A 25,582-nucleotide genomic window follows, 5' to 3' on the forward strand; every position below is an offset into this window, starting at 1 on the left:
AAGTCCGAACTCATAATTAATGTGATTTGCACTTTGTTTTCTTTATTAATGTTCAATAGAAGTAGAAGAATAGATATTTATGTCAAGTTAATCAACTTATATTTAATAATTGACAACTTACTTTTCATTTTTCATTTTTTAATTTTACAAATACAAATTAACTCAAATAATCATCTTTGAAAAATTACTAGAGTTACTTCAACCTCTCTAAAATTGTACAATAACTAGAAGTACATCAATCTCTCTTTCAAATTAGGATCAAGTCTCTCATAGAGAAAATTGATATGGTATAATTTATAATGTCCATAGGTTTGATTGTCATGAGTTTGGTGTTTTTGGTGTAGAACTTAAAGTGGTGGTATTCTTAAAATATGTTAGGCTTTCAATTGATTTATTTGTTTATTGTCAATATATAGTTGAAATTCTTTTAAATAATTGAACAATAATAAATTTACTAATCTTATCTCCATTGTTTCTTCATTTATTATTCCTAACAAATGTTCAAAAAATATACAAAATAAGAAACCTAATTGTAATCTCTTAATCACCTAATATAACAATCCTAATCTTCATTATGTCTTTTCATAATAGTACTGTTATAAACAGAATGAGCATATTAATTGAAACAATCTTATGTACAACATAAGGACGCAACTTTTCCTTTTAATTTTTAATTTATACTACAAAACGTTTTGCTAACCTGTAATCATCATTTGGGAGCAACTTCAAGATTTGATCACTCAAAACACAATTTAAGAACATCACCGCGTCTGTTCAAACTTCTACAATATCTACAAAAGTATCGAAATTGTAACAGGTTAAAAATATCTTGCGAAATATTGGAGCATCACCACCTTTATTTTTGTTTTTTGGGATACCTGCCAAAGGCTGCCTGTCCTTTGTACAGCTATGGTTCTTCAAGCGGTGGATCAATGACACAGAGTGACTGAACTGATTATTTATACATATGAAATGTCCTCTGCTAACAAGATGAAAGGATATCGCAATGGCTGCAAATCCATTTACAGCAAGTGAAGGAGGACATGAAGCCGACATTATGGCTTTCTTAGACAACGACCCCATCGTAGTTGAAGATTGTTTGTTGGAGATGAATGATATCCATGGAGAAGACAACAATCAGCATTTACATCTGAGTTCTACTGAATCACTCAGTACCCGAAGAGAGAAGAAAAAATCTTCATCCAAACGACAGAGAGACCCTCACGTTCATAATTTGTCGGAGCAGGCCTTTTCTCTAACTCCCATACCCTTTATTGAGTTATCAATATTTATGTAGATTTCAACGTTAAAAATACATTCTTACAGTTTGTTTGTGATTTGATTGTATATAATGTTTATAGTTATGAACATATATTCAAAGGTAAAAGAGATGTTTACAGAGTTAATAATATATAGAATGTGAAAAGCTTGGTTAATGAGATCTTATTCACAATCAAATCTAGAGACAAGTTTCGAGATTTGATTCACAATCAAATCTAGAGACAAGTTTAGAAATTTGATTCACAATCAAATCTAGAGACAAGTTTAGAGATTTGATTTGGACACGTACGTGTTGTTTTTGAAGAAAGATTTAAGATATTTGTTTTTATGAAAACCAGAGGCGAAGGAAGAGAATCAGTGAGAAGATAAAAGCTCTTCAACTTCTGGTTCCCAGTTGTAATAAGGTTGGTTCTTATCTAATGATGTAGTGGCAGAATCTTTGGACTAATATCTCTCATGTTACTAATTATTTCTACTATTTTGCATAGACTGACACGGCCTCCATTCTTGAAGAAGCAATCCAGTACGTCAAACAGCTTCAACTTCAGCTACAGGTAAGTTGCTCTATGTTTATTAGTTATTCTTGATCATGTTTTCAAAACGAGTAATATGTATTGCTAGTTTACGTCTTGTGGATACTTTCTTTTGCCCATGACAGAGTTGCAGGAATATGAGGAGAATGGGCACAAACAATATTCCTTGGCAATGGAATGATGGGTTTATGAGCATGCCGCAGGGACTCCAAGCACAAACAATACCACCATGGGCAAACCAGCAAATGAAGGAGTATTTTGATAGAGAAAGCCTGCCAATGTTTCCAAACAACTCATATTCAGCATAAGACGTAAAAGATTTAGTGTGTAATGGTTGCCGATCTCTTCAAGCTTTGAATCATTTTCAACCATTTTCAGAAATGTTATTGTTTATTTTCGAAAGGTTGCTGTAGAAAGTCTCTTTTCCTAGCAGCTTTTGTTGGAGGAACAACATATATGTAAAAAAGTTTCTATGTTTTATGACCAACTCTACGTATTATTGAACGTACGTAGCTCTTTGTAAATAAAAAAATAAAAATAAGTGGTTCCTCCTCGTTTTAAAGTATCGGATTTAATATTATGACCCAGCTTTTCCCCTCGAATGCACAACTATAATTTTTAACTTGTGCGGATAGAATTGAAAGAAAGTGACGCGTCTAAGTAGAGATATGCGCCTTATTTAAACATTCACATATATAGATATAATGAAAGATACACGACTATTCGTTCTTAGGTGTTTATTTTTTTCATTAATTCTCACTGAAAAAATTATCTTGCAATTTGATGAAAATAGGTGTATGGAGAACTATATATATATATATATGAAAATAGGTGTATGGAGAACTCTATATATATATATATAAGAGTAGTTTTTCATTTTTCTAATTTTGATAAGGTTAGTATTAAATTATTTATTTATTTTTAAATATAGGTGTATAAAGTTACTTAAAATTGTAGTTGTATAAAGTTACTATTAATTATTCTTCAACATTTTATTATTTAATTATATAAATGGTGTTAAATTTGCATAACTTTAATTTGTTATTAATTTAAGGAAATTTTTATGTAAAATATTATAGTTAGGTCAATGGGTCCTTGGTCTAGTCTACCTCACAAAGAGTCCACTAGGGATCAAGTCTTGCTGAGTGCAAAGTTTCGACATCATAAGGAATGAGGCCGGGATCGTGCCCCTTCACTGGTTGGTAACTAACGGGCTTGGGGTTGCCTCGTAAGTCTGAGCCCTCTATCAAAAAAAATATTATAGTTAGAGTTAGGGTTGAAATTATAATTAGAAGTTGCATTAGAGTCAGATTTAGAATAAGGTTTAGGTTAAGAGTCGCAAACTTTTGGCGCTCATTCAGGGCATCATTTGCAGTTCTGAACAGGGCATCATCCGCAATTCTGAACAGGGCATCATCTGCAGATTTCAACAGAGGCAAAAGGCCGGTTCCTCATGGATATGACCGGAAGTCATGACAAGTTCATGACCTATATCACGTTTTTGCCCTTTATCTATCATGCCCTAGCCGTCATCGGCAGTTCTCAACAGAAGCAAAAGGGTTGATCATCATGGATAAGATTGTAAAGTCATGAGAGTTCATCATTTATATCACGTTTGTTTTCCTGATCTATCGTGCCCTAGCCGTCGGCGCCTTCAACGTGAACGATTCTGATATGCACAATAAACAGGTAAATACCCTAAAGATCTCTTGTATGTTTAATCTTTTCCGCTCGATTTCCTCTGTATTTGCATTACAGTTTTCTGGTTTGGCGGAATGAATATAGTCTTTGGGATTTTGGGTTTTCAATCAAACGGAAAAGATCGCTTAGGCTGGAAAACGTCAACTGCTAACAGCCTCGGACCATCTCAAACACATTAACTGAGGTAATAATATAATAGGTGGATATGTACATTTAAAATGCAACATACAAGTATTTGAATAAATTATGCAACAATACTTAAAAGATGCAACATATAACTATTTGAATAAAAAATGTAGCAATAGTTAAAAGATGCAACAATCTTTCCAATACAATGCCTGTACTTCAAAAAATCGTTTCTTAACAAGGTGAAGAACATCTCATAGCAGTTGAAGAACATGTAGAAATACAGTCGGCAAGCGCACAACACTACAAACGGTTAGTTGTTGCAATGACCAGAAAATGAGAGTCAGGAGCAATCACTGGGAGGGAGCAGCTCCAGGGGTTTTAACTGTCAGATTCAATGCTAGGAACTATAGGGAAATGGAAGGCTAAGCAAACAATTGAAAGGCTACTTCAGATTCCACGATCATTCATGGCAGTTAGGCTATCAATAGAGGATTATTTGCAAGGAGGCCTCATCAATCCAAACATTGTGCTTCCACATTTATGCAAGGCGACATGCTAAGGAAGGAAATTTTTAAAAATTCTTTGTGCCAACTTGTGTACAGAAAGAATTGGATCAGACACCATATAGAGCATCTCTTAATTAATATAACTCAGCGAAGAACCTTACTATTTTTACTTTAATAACAAGAATCCATCATCATCAAGCAACATTGTTTAGAGTGCAGTTCAATAAATGGTTATGCTCAGATCGGAAAAGTTAAAATTTTATAATGACTAATGGAAATAATATAATCAATCAAAGATTATGACTTATCTTTTTGGGAACCGCCCATCAGAAACATCACAAACTACTTAATTTACATAATGCCCCTTTTAAAACTGAATTTTAAATAAATTCAAGTGTTTCTATTTAGAACATGGGAAATTGCCTTTTATCCCATCTATGATGCCTGGATAAATGCCAATTAGTCAAGGCACGTCTTAGATCTCCTTGTCCTCCCTTGAAATCGGCAGGCATATCAGAAACATTTCATAACACTTTCGACCATTTTGGGGACATTTTTTAGATTTAAAGTTTTGGGGAAAAAATGGGACAGCCAGGGCATGTTACCTCTTGTCCTGCCATCCCAAAAATTCCATGGAGATAGGGACACCAGTTTTGAGGACCGGGTACACATCTCCATTCAACAAACATAGGACCATACTTTACATATACAGGGTTTTGGGCATGATCGAGCCCTAATTTGGACAAATTAGCGCTTCCATTTGAATGTCATCTCCCATTATTTTCCTAAAAGTTGCCTAGGTTCTGCAAGATGGTGATACACTTATTCAGCTATATCAGAACTTTATTACTGAACTTAAAAAGATATTGATCCTATGGCCCTCCATTTGTGTACTATCCTTTATCTTTCATCAGGTTTTATTTCTGTAAGATGATTTGGAAATCTAGAAGTCTGATGTTACGGGGCCAGTCATCACTGAAAGTTTCTTTTATCTTCCTTATTGTTTATCGCTGTGTATATATGGAAGGGAGGTAATATTTCAATTTGAAAAATCACAATTTCTTAAGATATGAGAGCCCTTGTATAACATTGTTGTATGAGAAAGCTGTTTTATACATATATATGAACTACAGCACTGTACAGAGTTGACTGATATCAAACATATCATGAAGAGTGTCCAAACCATTATCCAAGATGCAAAAGGAATATTTCAGAACAAAAGAATATATATTCATACAGTCTAATGAAGGTCTTTATTGGGAGTAGATGGAGTGAAACGTCTAAAAGGCTTGAAGCAGTGATAAGGGAGTGTTGGAAATCAAAGTCTCTGTAACTTAAGCTTCTGTGCAGGAATACATAATTAGTATGTTATTGCTTAAATATGATCAAGCATGCAGAAATAGATATGAGCAATGCAGTTCAGCGAACACATCAATTTATACAAGTGATCCCTCCATCAAATTCCATAGTGAGATATGAATATATAGAAGTGATATATAAGGCATCTTTTTTTTAAATTTTTTTTTTTTTTTATTATTATTATTAGACTGCAGGAATCGGGTGCAGCACAGCCCCCCTATAAACTGCAGTGTGCCGGATAAACTTTTTAACGTGACCGGTAGCACTGGCGCGACACGCCCACCAGTACCACGGGGACGGGGGAGACTAGAACCCGTGACCAACCCCCTGCAACAGGGAAGATTTAGCCAACTGAGCTAGGGCCCCTGCCATATATAAAGCATCTTCAAGACATGTGTGAGTGTAAGAATTTAATTGCAATATACATGTACAAATCTAGATTCTATTTGATTGGCGTTGAGAAAATAAGTAAACGAATAAGGTTATCACAGAGCAGATGTTAAGGAGAAAGTTATGAATACATCATGATATCATTTCACAAACTAAAAGTCTCTCCATTTTCATGAATGAGAAAACTGTTCAAAATTTGTCAAAGGGGAGCATGGTGATAAGGATAGGGTTCACTTGATGGTTTTAGTGAAATGGTTCCTGATGATGTTGCAGTCATTTTTCTCTGTTGATGATGTCTATCTCAAGTTCCTTGAGTTATTTACTACACAGTCAGAGATCCATACAAAGACAAAGTTGTGCTTTGAGGATCTAAGTTTTGTTGATAAGAAATCATTGCAGAGGTCCTGACTATTTGAAGCTTTCCAGCCCTCATACAAAAGGAAAAGAAGGAAATAATAATGGCTGACATTCATTCCAATAAAGTGAAATAAATCTATGAATCTTGCTCAAACCTCCATTAGCTGGCTGCAAACAATGCTCTTATTGGGTTTAAGAAGGTCACCGAGGAGAATGGGTTAAAAGTGGATGAAAAATATTATAGTGCATACTTGCCATAACAGAAAATGAAAGTATTGACAATGAAGAACATGCTGCACTTTCAAAGGGATATAGACCCATTTGCAGTTACACAGAATAATCAGAAATTGAGCACATGCAGGAGGCATCACCTGAGGTCAAGAAAGAATAGAAAAGAACCAGTACCATACAGAGAATATGCGTGATTTAGCCCTTCTTCGGGATAACAAATCCCAGGTTTTAAAATGGCAGAGACTATTACCAAAAACTTGTGTGAAAGATGTGAATCATATCATTTTACAGAATAACAATAAGCGGCATGTATGAAGTCAGATATGGTGAAAACCATCCAAGAAAAGACATCCGGTAACCATGGGAAGATGAATTGCAAATAATTTAAATATATGTCCTTCAAATCCTGAGTTAGAAAAGGCCAAGTCAGTCACATAACTGCAACATCAATATATATTGAAGCAGCGATTGAGGAGTACGTAGAGCGGCATGGTTGAATGCTACAGAGATTGTTCACTCAGTCAATTGCTATGTGCCAGGAAGTCTCACGTTACAGAGAAACTCTGCAATATTATGCTACACATCATCAGAAACAGTAAAACATTAAAATAAAGGGATTGAATTATGTTTATCGATGATATGCGAAAATTCCTTGTACACATCAACACACAATCTCTTCATACATGACAACTTTTTCCACCTATTTGTAAAGTAGTGTTAATAATAAATGTGATGATGCAAATACCGAATACCAAGTGTTTTATAAAAAATGAATCGTTCAAAGGATTGAATGTAACTATATTAATAATTTATATGTAATGGATACTTCCTTAGAGACGGGCGAAGAAATGCGAGAAATGTCTACATCTGTGTTGCTCAAGGAAGTAGCATAAATGGGCCCTGCACCTCCATTGCTGCATGAGATTTCGTTAGAGAAGTTATTGCAGGCTCTGGCCACTTCTTCTCAAGTGAAAGGCCAAAATGTGGCGAGTTCTTGTTTAAGAGGAGGTAACGGCTGAGGTTCTACAACCACACTACGCTGGCACTGGTTATTCATAAGTCCTATTATAAGGTGCCAGGGTATGCTCTAATGTGTGAAATTTGTGGTCAATATGTAAGTTTAAATCCCCACGAGCACATCACAAATGGCATGCGCCAGGTAAGTTTAAATCCCCATGAGCACATCACAAATAGCATGCGCCAGTTGTAACATTTATGAAAATTTATCGTTATACTAAATAAAGGAGTCCCTTCATTGCCTCTCCAGTCACACATCGAACCAAAAGAATTAGATTAAAACTATTTCCTGAGTGTTAATCTCCACGCAAATCTAGGAACACTCTTCTCATTTCTTCAGCATTCAATTTATTTCTCTGTGGCCCTATGGTTGTTTTTATCTTTTCTTTGACAGCCATTTCATTAAAAATAAACATTAACAAAATGCTTCTATTCAGACTGAGAGGTTTTATTACTGTTCCTCAGGCTCTTTTTTTTAAGCATGGTTTTTATCACATATGTTCAAGATTTGGCACTCAAAATTATAAATTTATAAGGCCTTTTCTGGGCTTTTTTAATTACATATTTCTGAATAAAACGTGGTCTGTGGATGCCTATAATATGAGAGACAACCCAGACAACCCTTCCTCAATGAAATCAAAGAGCTCTTTTAGAGTTGCATTTGACAAGAGATATGCACTGCTAAACTGGTTTGGGTTAGAAATTGAGGGGTAAATCATAATCTTTTAAAGGTATGCATAAGCATTCTCAATGCTTCAGTATATGGTGAAAGATGATTTTGATCTGTTAAAATCAAATCAAGTAACAGCAATTGAATTTTAAAGCATAGACTGCGAGAATCAATCAGAAGTTATATTATAAAAATGATATAATGGCTTTATTATTCAAATCATACATACAATGCACTTAGATTAGACACAAAATTCAGCACGATACCAACTAATAATTACGCAAATGATAAATTTCTATGGCCAACAAAAATAATTTATAGACATGTAGCATAATCATTGCCTTTACTTGTGTGTTTTATCTTGGCTAACAAACTAAACTAGAATCGAAGGGTAGTTGGTGCCTTCAGAAGTTATATCTTGAAATAAGGAATACCTAAGGCTTAAAAGAGAATAGTCAATAGTTGTATTCATGAGGGCGCAGTGCAAAAGTTCTTCATAAACTGATCCTAGATATCCTCCTAGCAAGGATCTATAGATAAATATAAGTCTATTATGTTCATAAAATCTAGTAACAGGATCTAGAACATACTAATGTTAGTTGTTCAATGAAAAGTGAAAGCATAATGATGTCCACACTATACAAAGAATTTGATGTCAAAGCAAGCCTTAAATTGGCTTTAACCCTACACGACTTAAATGATGGTAACCCTACATGACTTAAATGATGGTGATTCAAAAAGATAAGTTTCTCAATAAGTCATAGAAAAAGATAACCAAATAGATAATTTAAAATTCTACTCAAAATGACTGTGAAAAAGGAAGATCTATGCAATGACAGAGAAATCATGATCCTACTAGCCCAACTCTAGATAAGGGGAAAAGCCCTGAAATTAAAAACCAGAGTAATGAATCTCCTTCCAACAATGAGTGGCAACTCCATTGAATGGCCACTCATTCCCAATTAATCATCAATATAAAGGACAACGGAGTTGAAGATGATCCTTAATTCTAACAGCAAAATTGTTGTTGATGAGTTTCAAGAATATGATTTTAGGCCTCAAACTGAAAGTCGACCCTTACCTAATTCCTCAGATACCGATTCGTGCCAATAGGGCCTGGCTTCCGCATCCGATGCGGACAGATGCGGGAAGCCTCCGGATGCGCTGTGGGTGCTGCCCTCAGCTTCCACCCACATCCGGATGCCTACGGGTGGCTTCCGGGCAGCACCCACAGGGCATCCGGGCGCATCCGCGGGGCTTAACTGGCAAAGCAATAAAATATAGTTTATTTTAACGTAAACTTCCATAACAACATGTGACTAAAAGCATTTTTAAAGTGTTTTTTCACAATAATACCCTAAAACGACCCTAGAAGTCAACATAGAAGCATTCACAAGAGCCATTTTAGAATTTTTTTTGCACCTACAGCCACTCCTTCATTGTGAAGCTAAGTTCAACATTTTCAAAGAGGATTGATCGAAGAGGGAGAGATAGCTTTCTCAAAGAAGTTTGAACCATTCAAGGTAAGTGATCAATCCTTTGCTTGAGTATTTAGATGATTGTTTTTGAGTTTTTGATGATTTTTTTCAAGTTCTTGAAGATTTTTTTAAAGTTTTTTTTCCATTTTTTTGTTTTTTGAAAGATATGTAGAAGCAACTTTGGGTATCTATTTTAGTAGTTTTTCTCACTTCTTTCCACTTGTATGCATGATCATTGATGTTCATAGTTGTTAGGAACTAATTAAAATTTATTCATTTTCTTATAAAATAGGTTGCAAAAAACTAAGCAAGAATGGATACCGGTGGTAGTGCTAGTCAAAGTTCATTGGGGGGCCAAGGAGGGGAAGGGACTGATAATTTCAAAATTGATGTAGGTTCTCCTTTGTGGAGACATACAACACGGATATCACAGGTTTCAGGAGGTGGCTCATACTATTGGAAGTGCAATTATTGTCAAAGTAACAAAGGAAAACCTTTCAGTAGCTCATATTCTTGAGTGAAGCTTCATTTTATGGGCCCTGTTGGCAAAGGATTTGGAATGTGCAAAGGCAAAAATGGTACTAGGATGACTAGCGCGGAAATACTTTCATTTGTAAGAGAACAAGAAGCTGCTGATGCATTGATCAATAGATAAAAAAAAAGCTACTATCAAGGTCCTTCCTCAAAGAGCAAGCCACAGACAACCACTGAACCAATTGCATCCTCCCAACACCCATTCTCGCAGGTAACTGTGCTAGAAGAGGATGAGGAAGAAGTGGAAATTTTAACCCGCAAAAGAGGCCCATTGGACACTGCATTTAAAATGGGGGCAAGAGACCGCGCTGATGAAGCTATTGCATGTTGCCTCTATGCGAATGGGCTTTCTTTCAACTTGGTGAGATCACCATATTGGAAGGAAATGGTGGCAGCAATCAAAGAATCACCAGCTGACTACACAAGCCCAGGCTATGAAAAGGTGCGTACAACTTTATTGCAACAAGAGAGGGCACATATAGAGAGAACTTCAACCAATCAAAAAATCTTGGAAAACTTTGGGTCTAACTATTGTGTTAGATGGTTGGAAGGATACAAGAAATCGGCCACTAATTAATGTGATTGCAATTTCCCCCAAAGAAGCAATATTTTTGAAGGTCATTGATTGTGAAGGGCAAGTGAAGGATTCAGAATTCATTTCTAGAATTCTCATTGAGGCCATCGAGATGGTGGGTAGTGAGAATGTGGTACAGGTGGTCACTGACAATGAGAAAAATTGCAGGGGTGCGGGTGCTTTAGTTGAGAGTCGGTAGGATCATATTTTTTGGACTCCATGCACTGTTCACTCCCTTAACTTGATCATGCAGAGGATTGGCACTGAAGTAGATTGGGTGAAGAAAATATATGAAGAGGGGGAGGACATACAAATGTTTGTGACCAACCGCCACATGTCACAATCCATTTTTAGAACATACCCCAAATTGGAGTTGCTAAAGGTAAATTAATTTTTTTAAATTACTAAGTTTCATGGTTTTGTAATTTAGTTAAAAATTAAAATTTATAATTATATTGTCAGTTGACATATTGTTAACTTGCTTAGGTTGCTGAGACCCGTTTTGTATCTCATACAATCGTTATGAGATGACTCCTCAAGGTAAAAGATGCATTAAGTCAAATGGTCATCGGTCATCAATGGGGTGTATGGAAGATCTCAAATTCAGAAAGAGCACAAAGGATCAGGAATGTGATCTTGAATGAGAGTTGGTGGGCTCGTGTGGCATATGTATTGGATTTCGCCGAGCCCATCATGACTATGCTCCGTTTTGCTGATACAAATACACCTTGCTTAGGGGATGTGTATGATGGCATGGACACCATGGTTGAGAAGGTAAAACATTCTATACAAGCACATGAGAGTGACCCCACACAATGTGAAGCCTTATGCAAACAAGTGCAAGCAATTATCAACCATCGCTGGAATAAGATGACTACCCCATTGCACCTCCTTGCATATGCCTTATCTCCTAGGTACTATAGTGAGGAGATAGCTGGTATGTCGGGTAGAGTTGCACCATTTGTAGATGAGGAGGTTGCTGAGGGGTGCCACAAAGCCCTTTCAAGACTCTTTCCACTAGAAGAAATGCATGAAAAAGTGAGGGAAGAATTTGGGTTGTTTGCTTCGGGGTTAAAGCATTCTCCATTTGCACTAAAGGACCAAAATAGAATGGGAGCTATCACATGGTGGTACATGTATGGTCAACCTTTCAAGCATCTTCAACCTCTTGCAATCAAAGTCCCATCACAAGTAAATTTTTTATTTTGTTTTGTAAATTTGTTTTAAAATTTTATGTTTACATTTGCATTGTAGAATTTAGTGTTTCACACATTCTATAAAATTAATTTGCTTTTCATTTGTATGTTTTGTGACAACTATATAGGTTGCTAGTTCTTCTGCTGCTGAAAGGAATTGGAGTACATACTCCTTTATCCATTCGGTGAAGCGCAACCGGTTAGGCTCCAAGAAAGCTGAGGACTTGGTCTTTGTCCACACCAACTTGTGTCTTTTGTCACGTAAGAATGATCATTACAAGGAAGGGGCAACAAAGCTTTGGGATGTAGCCCCTGAGTGTGCAGATTTGGATGCAACACTTCATGATCTTGTTACAGTTGGAGACGGTGATGATGTTAGTGTGGCACGTGGTGCATCTAGCATAAGTGGAACCATGCTTGGTTCAAATGATCTTTCAGTAGTTGGAGATGACAATGAGAATGTGGATTTTCTTGCAAATCCCTATGATTCAGAGTCAGACTCTGATTGATTGAATTTTCAAACTTTAATCATTTACCATGTTTTTAAATTTTATTTTGTTGGAATCTTGAACATGACCTGTTTGAACTTATTGTTTAAGAGTCAAGACTAAACGCTAATGTTGGACAAGCACATATTGATATTGATATATGAATATCATATGAATTTTGAAATATCTTGAATTTTGTTTAAGGGTTCAGTTAACTGTTAAGTATCATAGATTCATAGTCATATTATGATTTATCAAATGATTTGTTTTTGTATATTTCTTGCATTTCTTTGCATATGTTAATATTATACTATATATATATATATATACACACGTTTCCTTCCGCATCCACGTCCAAAAAAAATAAAAAAAATCCCCGCATCCCGTATCCGCTTCTGGAATCTGCATCCGAATCGGTAACTTAGCCTAATTCTAATACAGCTGAGGGAAATCCCAGACAAATAGCTTCAGCTTTCAGACAGAATTCATCCATTTGGCAAATTTGAAAAAATTGACACTAATGAAGGTTTGTTATCACATAAACATAGGGAAAACCCAATCAATATTTTCAACATATATTTGCAAGCTGACTCAGGCAACTCAACCCAATGTCCAACTCATCTTCACCTAGATGTGATTGAGTAATAAGTCCCTTTTCTATCCACAAATGTATGAGATATTCACGTGCAATAATATAGTCCTTGGGAAAGAAAAAAAAATAGGCAAAGCAGATTTTTAGATGTCGATGCAGGGAGTCATAACTCGGCTTCAAAATTTTCAAGATGGGCTACTTTGATATCAGCATTTCTTTCAATTTTAACTCCCACTCTCCTTCTAGACTGTAGTTTGACATAGATGCAGCAACCAGCCAAAGTGTGTACTTTGGTGGTCTATTTCCCTTGGACTTAGGGAAAGCATGAATGTCGAACAACTTCCAACTATCGTTATTTGATAGAAATTCCTTTTCATATATATGGACATTCATTGGAAAAAGATACCTAGTTCTACACGTGACTATAACTTTGCATTTGTTATTCCGGCCCCCAGGACACACATGAGTGGAAAAGATCGTCTCACACAGCAATAAAGAATAAGGAATATAAAAGAATCTTTCAGTGATGACGGGTCCCATAATATCAGACTTCCAGATTTCCAAATCATCATACCGAAATAAAACCCGATGAAAGATAAAAGGAGAAACCACGACATCCATTCCCCATTGCATAAGAGTGGATTAAAAAAATTATTATTACAAGATTCAATACTTTCATAATAATAATGAATCAAGCGACAGCTTGCTAAATAATAAAGATGATGTGGAGGCTTTTTTGGAGAAAGTGATGGTACTGTTTCCTAATCTTCAAGAGAAGGATGTCTTTGAAAAATATTACAAGCAACACTTAGCTGAGAGACTTCTATCAGGAAAGACTGCTTGAGATGATGCAGAGAGAAGCCTTATGGTGAGATTAAAAACAGAGTGTGGTTATCAGTTCACTTCAAAGTTGGAAGGCATGTTTACAGACACAAAGATATCTAATGATGCTTTGCAAGGTTTCAATTCAATGGTGGGAGCATCTGGAGATGTGAATGAAGGTCCTACTTTGGTTGTCCAGGATCTCACTACAGGTTCACGGCCAAGACAAGTTGGTGTAAAGTGCAACTTTCCAAAAGAAATTTTGGCAGTGTGTGACAAGTTCAAGGCATACTATCTTAAGCATTCACACTGGCCATAGCCTGACATGGCAGACAAACATGGGTACACCAGATTTGAAGGTAGTCTTTGCAAATTGTCACAGACATGAACCTATCAGATGTGTATCCTTCTTCTTTTTGACTCTGCACAACACTTGAGTTATAATGAAATTGCAGAAGCAATGGAATGCCTGCTTCAGACATAAAAAGATGCATTTTGTCTCTTGCATGTGTAAGAGGAAGAAATGTGCTTGTTAAGGAACCTATGGGTAGGGAGGTTGATGAAGAATATAACTTCTACTTCGACAAGAACTTTACTTGCAAATTCTACGAGGTAGAAATTTGCATGATTGCTGCAAAGAGAGAGTGAAATAGAATAATAGGAGACCCATCAGAGGGTGGAGGAAGATAGGAAGCCCCAAATTAACAGTGTCATTGTTAAAATTGTGAAAGCAAGGCATATTTTAGACCATAACAATATTGTTGCTGAGGTAAACACACAGTTAGAGGCACATTTTTTGCCATACCCTTCAGTGATAAAGAAATGGATTGAGTCACTTTTTGAATGGGAGTTCTTGGAAAGGGATAAGGTAGAACAAAAATTGTACAAGTATCTTTTGTGATAGTTAATTTTATTTTCAAACTCTTTAACAGAGCAGCAAGGTTTTTCACATTTATGATTAGCATATTGTTGTCACCTAAAAGGTTGCTCTTAATAATGTAATTTCTTCATCTTTGGACATTCAAATATGATTTGCACAGCAAGGATATGACAAATTGTCATATTCTTTTTGTGAATTGTTTTAAACATAAAGCTGTTGATGTAAACTATCTCCACTTATATCTAGTTGTGCTTAGTCTGACATCAGATTTCTATCCTCGTCCCAAAGATTGAGTTGCGATTATGATAGGCATGAGCAATAATATATGATTACTCAAGGAAAATTCAAATATTTTATTGCTTTTGAACATAGCAATGTGATATAATAGGACATTCCACTCAAATTGATCCCATCATATGGGAAATGGTATTTTAAAAAAAGACATCATTTTTGAGATTTGTTCTTTGATTAGCTTTTCCTTTTATGTTATCTTCTATTAAGTAGCTGAGGATTATTAAGCGATTTGAAGCACATCTTTAGAGACCTAGGTCTGGAATACTTGTGCCTGAGTTTGGTGTTAGTTGAAATTGTTTATCATAGAAGTTCTCTTGTTCCTTATACTTGCATGGACACGGTAATATCAATCATTTTATCAGTCTTCATTTTTGGAATCAATGGTGAATGCATTTGACCCAGAGCTACGAATCTGTAAGGCCACAAATGGGGGATATCATCCCCAGTTAAACATTTAACAATAGCATCCCCCACTAGGGTTTGAACCTTGATGACAATACCAACAAAATAAATACCAGACCATCACAACATGTCAATACTGGCATTTTTTATTACAATTACTAAACAAGATATCGTATGCACCCCTATATTATTAAGTTCTACAAGATCCACTCCTATAACCTGATTAAACATAAGATTGATTTGAATCCATCTTAGCAGATATTAGTAGTCAAAAGAAAATTGTGCATGATCTTAACAGTTGTAAGATAAAATGGAGCATTTTTATCTTAATCAGCCAAAAGAAATTGTGACTTCAAGATTTAAAGGTACTTTTTCATGGACTATTGAGGTAGCCTGCATTTGACCAAGAAATTGAAAAAGCATGATTTTTTAATCTATTTAATCAGCCTCCAAGACCAGTTGTGAATATTCTCAATAAAGTCATTACTTTTATTTATTTATGGGGTAACTTTGAGTAGATTAAAGAAGGCCTTACTAACACATGGGAAACAGACTGTGGAATGAGATCCTGACTAGATTAGCAGAAACAGACAAACTTTGTTATCTGGATAGGTTGTGAAGCTATTGTCGTTAATGTGCATAGGCTTGGAGTTCATTCAAAAGTAATTGATGGTGAGTCATTTCATTGAGTCTACAACTCTTTCTACTGGCTCCTATCTTTGTTTTTCTAAATGGCTTCATAAATTATGGATCTCTCTTTTCCAGTCAATTAAAATGGTAATCAGCTAAAGTACAAGAAAAGACTATATTGTTTAGAGTGGCTTGAATGAAGAATTGTGCTCTAAACTATATGTTTCTTATGTGCAGACCTGATTCATTGCAGCATGACTTGCTTTTATGTGCCAATGCCAGGCCAATCCATTCTACTAGTTGTGGCATGTAGGACAAACATACTTTAAAAACATTTGGTAGTTATGGTGTGTGGTATTGATATATTTGTTATATTAAAAGAAGTTGATGCTATAAATATGCAGTGTGTGAAGCAATGGATTTCAACAATGAGAATAATCAAAATTATACAACAAATAAAGAATCAGGATGAGAACTGTAACCTTATAAGTTATATCTAATGTAGTACTGTAAAATCAAAATTATTAAGGTAGCTGAAATAATATTGAAGATGAAAAATATGCCCCATACAGAAATGTGCACCCAACAGACCACATAAGTAATACATAGTCATCAAATGAGAAGGCTGAGTTAAGCCTGTAAGGACAGAAACTGATGGAAAAATTAGACACCACAATACCTAATCAAAAAAGTAAATATGACCGTCTCTTATAATCAATGACTTAATGACGAACCAGAATAGTCTAGACAGTTTGTTCACCAAATTTAGATTGAATATTTTACTAATAAATAATAAATCACAAATACGATATTCATTACTAAGTGTTGTCAAAATAATTTGGTAAGTGTTGCCAAAATAATTTCCAATATTCGTAGTGAAGGCACAGCAAAGAGCATCATATTTATTAGTATCATTACATAAATAGGCATTGAGATATATGAAAATACATAACATATTAAAAAATAGTGGAAGAGTAACTTTTATATCCTAAATCATCAACTTCGGCTCTCGAACAACCCTGAAAACACAAAACAACAGTCAACAAGCTGTATCCTATACTGAAAATAGGTACTATACTTTATATAAGGTATATTTTGCTTAGAAGGCAGAGTTAACAATAGATATCTAGGTTTAAGGAAATGATTAGCTAAAATTAAAGTGAATCTACACATATCATATGACATAATCTAATGCATTGAATTAGATATTCTTCAGTTATATATGTTGAATAAATCCTATCATATTCAATTACATAAGCTATTATATAGTTTGGAGTTTTGAAAACAAGAGAATATATAAATTAATAACACTAGTGCGTATTACCTTGAGAAGAAGAATTAGTGGCAGAACATGGAGAAGTGAAAAGTATCATTGGGGAGATCTAAATAGAGACAATGATAAATACATTGTTTGGTAGATGAGATGGAGATAAAAAATTTATTTGATGAGCAACGATGTAATTAAGGGATCTGTATGGGGCAGCTTGGTGTGAAAAGTAAACAAATAAGTTCTATGTGAAAAGTAAACAGTTAATTCTATGCCTAGTCAAATTTCCAAACGCTGATATGGCAGAGTCAAAATTGTCAAATCATCACTCAATCAGCATAGATTACATGAAGTGAAGACTATTGTAATGATGTAGTTTTTTTTGAGCATATCATGACTTTGGAGAGATAAATGCATATGCCATATGTGGACACAGAGATATAGAGATAAATTATTATTGGTGCAAAAGTGTATTCAAGGATTGTACACCATTCAAATGCCATATGTTGTGCATAGAATATCTGAAATGTCAGAAATTTAATGCAGTAGGGCAGTTGCCCTTGGAGCCAAACGCCCACCTACCACCCTGATGACCTGCACAACAGTCAAGAACATTGAATTCATGGTAGGTGAGCTTAAATTTAAAATGAGAGGGAAAACGGTTTTGCAAGAGATAAAAAGGAATGTATTTGATTCATTTGATCAGTTGAAGAGAGTAGAGCAGAAGAGTTAAATTAGTTGCAGAGCAAAGAGGAGAAGAAAAGAAGAAAAGAAGTAGATCAGTAGATCAAAGTAGAGGAAGAAAGCGTAGAAAGGTTAGAAGACAATAGTAAGTTTCAGCACGAGTTAAACTCTTTTGTTATTTTGTAAATTCTTATTGATTCGACTTGTGAAGCAGTGATTGCTCCAGGCATTGTTGTATGCAACCATTAGCGCTATAAGTTTTAAGTTTAAGTTTTATCAGCTTGAAGTTTTAGGGTTTTTCTGGTGACGCTGAATGCTCCCACATTTTGTAATAGTTTTGTTGAATAGAATATAAGCAAGCAAGCATACTTGGCTTATAGTTGTCTTCCTTCTACTTAACGTTACATGTTTTGCATTTAAGATATCCATACTTGCAAGTTTTGAAGTTTTTCCCTCTGAGTTTTAATGGTGGAAATGTCCAGACTGTAAGTCTGCTAAATAGCTCACTCAGTTTAGTCTTTGGCTGAGCTCACTCTCTGCTATTACTATCGAGCTCACTCGGCATCCTCTATTGCTTAGCATCACCTTGCAACGATGACCGAGCTCACTCGGCATCTTCACTACCGAGCTCACTCGGCATCTTCACTACCGAGCTCACTCGACATACATTGTGCTAAGTTGCCCTTAATGCCGAGTCACTTGGCTCCTTCTGTCGAGCTTACTCGGCACCATCTTTTTGTCACTCGACACCCTCTTGTGTTGAGCAAGTCTGTCACTCGGCATTGCCTTGTGCCGAGCAAAATTTTAATATGTTGTGATTTATTTTTCACATGGTATCAGAGCTTTGAGGCCCCACATCCATAGTGAGTTAGGGCATTTGTTTTTAGGGATATTTGATATGGCAGGAGATGTAAGAAAGATATGACAACAACCATCATCTTTTAATGGACAAAATTATGACACATTGACAAAGAAGACGAAAACCATAATAGTAGCTAATGATTTGTGGGAGTTTGTGGTAAATGGATTCAATGATGTTATAGTCCCAACATTGTATGCTGCCTTCACAAACCCACAGAAGACTCAATTGAAAGAATCAAGGAGAAAGGATGCTAAGGCATTAAGTCTGATTGAGACAACAATGACAGAGAGTTTATCCCAAGATTGCAACAACAAATTATGCAAAGGAAGCATGAGATATCCTTGAGACGAACTTCAAGGGGATTGATAAGGTCAGAGTAGTGAAGCTACAAATGATTAGAAGAGAGTTTGAGAACCTTTAGATGAAGGACAATGAACCTATTACAAAGTTCAACTTACGAATTTCCACTTTGATAAACCAACTCAAGTCAAATGGAGAAGATTATTTAGAGTAGAGGATCATAGAGAAGATACTGAGGAGTTTACCTTAGAAATATGACAACCTTGTAATGACCATTGAGGAAGCAAAGGACCTCACCACCTTGACCATGGATGAGTTGATGGGAACACTCCAAACCCATGAGCATCGGATTAACAGATCAACAACCACCTCCCAAGAGCAGTCTTTCAAGGCTCAAGAGAATTCAAGAGGCAGGGGGAGAGGAAGAAACGACTCCAGTAGAGGCTCAAGAAGTAGAGGTCGTGGAAGGAATGGTCAAAAGAATGCTGGTGCAGAAGGCTCAGGAAGAGCAAGCAACCAAGAGGGAGCAAACACCTCTCAAAACAACTCTAGAGGAGGTAAGAAGAATTAAATTCCAATAAGACTAATGGTGAATGCCAATATTGTCATAAGTATGGGCGTTATGCAAGTGAATGCTGGAAGAAACAGGGTGATCAGTCAAAGCCGAATGCTAATATGGCTGATGTGAATATTGGAAATGCAAACAATCCCGCAACTTTCATCATGTGTAACATTGTTGAACAGGGCAGCTGTAAGGTATGGTACCTGGACATCGATCGTAGCAACCACATGAGTGGTAATGAAAGTATATTCTATTTCATTGACAAGACTTTCAAGTTTCAAATTAAGATGGGAAACAATGGAATTGTTCCCATAGTGGGCAAAGGATCTATCATGGTCTGCACCAAACAAGGTGAGAGGAAGGAGATACAGAATGTGTATTTTGCCCCTAGTATGAAACACAATTTGATGAGTGTTGGACAACTCATTCAAAATGGATGTAAAGTGCTAATGGAAAATGACAAGTGTGTCATTCACGAGAAGGATGGGAGTAATAGACTACTTGCAACAATCCAAATGACAAAGAACTGGATGTTCCTGTTGAAGATAGAGACATGTTTCTCTTCTCAAGTTAGTGCTGCACTTCCCAAACATGCATGTATAGCAACAGATCAATAATAAGCTATTAGAAGCATGATTGCAAACCCATCCAAGCTTTGGCATCTTAGGTATGGGCATCTTGGCCTTGCTGGTTTAAATTTGTTGTCCAAGAAAAGAATGGTAGATGGTTTGCCAAGCATAGTAGATTCTTATGACAAGTGTGAGGCTTGCATTTTGGCTAAGCAACATAGACTTCCTTTTAATTTTGAAAATTTTAGAAAGGCGAGAGCATCATTAGAATTGGTGCATTCTGATTTGGTAGGCCCTATGCAAACTACTTCTATTAGGAGGGGTACTTATTTTATGACATTCATAGATAACTTCAGTTGTAGGACATGGGTGTATTTTTTGAAGAACAAATATGAGGCATTTGACAAATTTATTGAATTTAAAGCCCTGTCTGAAAAAGAATGTGGACACTATGTAAAAGTCCTTAGATCAGATAGAGGAGGGGAGTATACCTCTAATATGTTTGTAAATTTTTGCAGGAAAAATGGCATAAGAAAAAAGCTTACAACTAGTTATGCTCCGCAGAAAGATGGAGTGGTTGAGAGGAAAAACAGGACCATTTTTGAAATGGTTAGAAGCCTGATGAAAGCAAAAGGACTCCCAAATGAATATTGGGAGAAGTTGTAGTGACAACAATATATTTGATCAACAGGTGTCCCTACAAAATCAGTTCGTGACAAGATATCTTTTGAGGCTTGGTCAAGAAACAAATGGACAATTGAAATCTTGAGAGTGTTCGGATGTGTAGCATATGCACATGTGCCCAAAGAACAAAGGCAAAAGCTGGATGACAAAGGTGTGAAGTGTACTTTCATAGAGTACAACTCAGAACCAAAGGCTTATGGGCTATATGATCCAATTGACAAGAAGATCATCATCTCAAGAGATGTGGAGTTTCTTGAGAATCGATCATGGGATGGCTTGGTAGATGAATACTCAAATACTTCAAGTAAAATGCCTACCATTGAAGAGGAAGAAGATGACATTGGTGATCAGCAAGAAAATGGAGCAGCGAACAAGGATTACAGACAAAGGCAAAAAGGCAAGTAGCCCTTAACATGCCCAACAACAGCTCCAAGCACATCAAGGCAACCTTGAGCTAGAATGCAAAACAGTAGCAGTAACAATATTGAAAATTCAAATCCCACTCTCGCCTCCCTATTGCCAAGAAAGACTAAAAGTTTAAAGGAGATATACTAAGATGAAAGGTATGATGAGAGTGCAAATTTTGCATTATTTTCTCATAATGATCCGATTTATTTTGAGGGAGTTGTGAATGAAGAGAAATGATGTAATGCCATGGATGAGGAGATAGATGCTATTGAAAAAAATGAGACATGAGAGTTAAATACTTTGCTTCCCAAAAAGCAAGTAATTGGAGTGAGATGGGTTTACAAGATCAAGTGCAATGTTGAAGGAAAAATAGATAGACATAAGGCATGTTTAGTGGTCAAAGAGTACAAGCAATAATATGGCAGAGATTATGATGAGACATATGCCCTGGTTGCAAAAATGGAAACCGTGTGTGTTGTCATAGCAATTGTAGCCCAACACAAATGAAAGGTATATCAAATAGATGTGAAGTACGCTTTCTTGAATGGTGTATTGAAGGAAGAAGTATATGTGGAGCAGCCACTTGGTTATGAAATTGCAAGTGAAGAACACAAGGTGTATAGATTGAAAAGAGCTCTATATGGGCTCAAGCAAGCTCCATGGGCATGGTATAGTAGGATTGACTCATAATTGATGAGCAATGGCTTTAGCAAAAGCAATGGTGAGTCCACTTTCTACATCAAGGCAATAAGTGGTAAAGTGTTGATTTTTGTCTTGTATGTTGATGACTTAATCTTCATTGGAAATGACAATTTCCTAATTGGTGAGTTCAAAGAGGTCATAAAAAATGAACTTGAAATAATAGATCTAGGTCTCTTGAAGTACTTTCTAGGCATAGAAGTAAAACAAATGCATGATGGCATCTTCATCTCTTAAGAAAAATATGCAAAGCAAATTTTGGAGAGATTCAAAATGCAGGACAACAAGACAACCCCAACACCAACAACAACAGGTCTGAAGTTGAGCAAGGAAGATTGTAGCAAAATTGTGAATCCAACATTATACAAGAGTATGGTTGGAAGTCTGATGTATTTCATTGCAACTCGACCAAACATGATGCATGCAGTAAGTTTTATTTTTAGATTTATGGAAACACCAAAGGATTCCCATTGGCAAGCAGGAAAGAGGATCCTAAAGTATGTGAATGGTACCAAGGGATTTGAAATTTTGTATACTACAGAAAATGATTTCAAATTGGTTGGTTACACGGGTAGTGATTGGGTTGGAAGCTTAGATGATAGGAAGAGCACTTTCGGACACATGTTCCATATGGGATCGGGTGCAATTTCATGGGCATCCAAGAAGCAACTTATTGTTGCTCAATCTACAACAGAGGCTAAATACATAGCAGTGAATGTAGCAACATGTCAAGCTATTTGGTTAAGCAGAATCCTGATAGATTTGAATGAAAGGCAAGAGGATGGAACCACAATCTTTTGTGACAACATCTCCTCAATTGCACTATCTAAGAATCCAATTTTTCATGGGAGAAGCAAGCATATAGAGATCAAATATCACTTCATCAGAGAGTTGGTGGAGAACGGGGATATCAAGATGGAATTTTGCAAGTTTGAGTAGCAACTAGTAGACATATTCACTAAGCTTTTAGGCATTGGAACTTTTGTGCACCTAAGAGAGAGTCTTGGTGTAGTTGATTTGGATCAAGAGTAATCCTTGTTTTTTTTTGGCTCGGGACAAAGGGGGAGTGTCAAAAATTTAATGTAGTAGGTCGGTTGCCCCTGGAGCCAAACGCCCACCTACCACCTTGATGGCCTACACAACAATCAAGAACATTGAATGCACGATAGGTGAGTTCAAATTTGAAATGAGAGGGAAAACGGTTTTGCCAAGAGACAAAAAGGAATGTATTTGATTCATTCGATCAGTTGAAGAGAGTAGAGTAGAAGAGTTAAATCAGTTGCAGAGCAGAGAGGAGAAGAAAAGAAGTAGATCAAAGCAAAGGAAGAAAAGTGCAGAAAGGTCAGAAGACAGAAGGAAGTTTCAGCACGAGTTGAACTCTTTTGTTATTCTGTAAGTTCTTATTGATTCAACTTGTGAAGCAGTGATTGCTGTAGGCATTGTTGTATGCAACCATTAGAGCTGTAAGTTTGAAGTTTAAGTTTTATTAGTTTAAAGTTTTAGGGTTTTTCTGGTTGAAGTCAAATGCTCCCAGATTTTGTAATAGTTTTGTTGAATAGAATATAAGCAAGCAAGCTAGCAGGCATACTTGGCTTATAGTTGTCTTCCTTCTACTTAACATTACATGTTTTGCATTTAAGGTATCAATACTTGCAAGTTTTGAAGTTTTTCCCTCTGAGTTTTAATGGTGGAAATGTCTAGACTGCAAGGCTGCTAAATAGCTCTTTCGGTTTAATCTTTGGCCGAGCTCACTCTCTGCTATTACTGTCGAGCTCACTCGACATCGTTTGTTGCTGAGCATCACCTTGCAATGGTGACCAAGCTCACTCGGCATACATTGTGCCAAGTTGCCCTTACTGTCGAGTCACTCAACTCCTTGTGCCAAGCTTACTCGACAACATCTTCCTATCACTCGGCACCCTCTTGTGCCGAGCAAGTCTGTCAATCGACATTGCCTTGTGCCAAGCAAAATTTTAATAGGTTGTGATTTATTTTTCACATGAAAGACACCCAGTAACTACTGGCAAAATCAAATCAAATTGCAGAGGACATTAGGAGCCTTCAACAGTTGAACAAAATCTAATCAAGTGATGCAGATGTACAGAGTCAACGACAATAATCAATTATTTTGATTATGTACATGCAAACAACCAACCTACTAATAATAAAAATCCACTTGAAGTATGTGATTGTTGATCAATATATGTCTACAGTTTGATATTGAAGGTTTGTCCATATCTAGCAGTGACATTGGATATGCTTCACGCTTAAATATCATTAGCGGTAGAAAACCCTGCAATGCAGACAATAGCGATGTCATATAGCATTAGCGACCATCCAAACGATAGTTTATCTCCAAGCACTTTACACCCATTTTAAGGTTATATGCTTCCTATTTTTATCTTATTTGCTTTATATTTCATAACTTGTAGGGTGGCACCACATGGAGCAACATTGAGTATATCACTTGTCAGAAACCTTTCCTTTCCTCTTAAGTATTTTGTTTTGTATATATTCAAGAAAAAGAATAAATATGTGAAGGAAATAAAAAATATAATGATCACATTGATACCCAATAAGACAGAATGCAAATCAATGGCAGATTTTAGACCGATATCCCTATGCAATACATCATACAAAATCATATCAAAAGATATCACTTACAGGTTAAAAAGATTTTGGGGTAGTTGATATCAGAAGAGCAATATGGATTTACTACACGAAGACACACAATGGACAACATAATAATAGTAAATGGAATAATTAATTCAATTAAGGATAATAAACTAGGATAAAGAGAGTAATACAATGATCAAACTCCACATTATCAGGCTTATAATGGGATTAAGTGGAGATTTTTGCTCAGCATATTGAAAATATTTAGTTTTTGTAAGGAGTGGCTACATAATATATTTTATTGCACATCCACCATGCGTATATGAATTGCAGTCAATGGACCCCTCTATGGCTTCTTTGATTCTTCACAGGGATTACAAAAGGGGGACCCTATGTACCCATTTTTATTCATTATACTCATAGAAGCTAAATTAGGATATCTCATAAAACAAAGGTAGTGGATTTATTGTTGGAGAGGCATTCCAAAGGCTACAGGTATGGATCTAATTACACACACCTAGTTTGTAGAGGAAACAATGCTCTTTAGGGATGTGGGCATCAGATGGGCCGAAACCATTATAAAATTAAAATACTAGTGATCTATATAGCAAAAGTTCTGGCCAAATAATAAATAAGGATGAGTCGAAGGTACATTTCTTCAACACCAACAAGAGATGGCTATTCAAATGTTCTCATTGATCTCAAGATGATCATTCGCATTGTTAGAAAGAAAGAAAAAATGTTGAACAAATGCATGACAAAGACAAGTTTAATTTACACAACCTTGAAAAATAAATTCAAAAGCTATATGGCATTTAGGAATGAGTTTTGCTTATATTTCATTCATTTGTAGTGGTTGATGTGATG

The 25,582-nt window shown here is 36.0% G+C and overlaps 1 long non-coding RNA gene and 1 pseudogene across 1 annotated transcript in view; both read left to right on the top strand.

Moving 5' to 3' along the window:
- Window positions 1–2,976: 2,976 nt before the first annotated feature.
- LOC149563304 (uncharacterized) overlaps window positions 2,977–25,582 on the top strand; it is a 30,030-nt gene continuing 7,424 nt past the window's right edge. Inside the window, exon 1 of the long non-coding RNA XR_016364059.1 lies at window positions 2,977–3,503. This is a non-coding gene — a long non-coding RNA (uncharacterized LOC149563304). The remainder of the gene's footprint in view (window positions 3,504–25,582) is intronic.
- On the top strand, window positions 13,692–14,791 carry LOC149563305 (cullin-3A pseudogene; annotated as a pseudogene).

This window comes from Cupressus sempervirens, chromosome 4 (assembly GCF_028749045.1).
Source record: "Cupressus sempervirens isolate cs-2001-9-10 chromosome 4, ASM2874904v1, whole genome shotgun sequence".
NCBI classification, from domain to species: domain Eukaryota; kingdom Viridiplantae; phylum Streptophyta; class Pinopsida; order Cupressales; family Cupressaceae; genus Cupressus; species Cupressus sempervirens.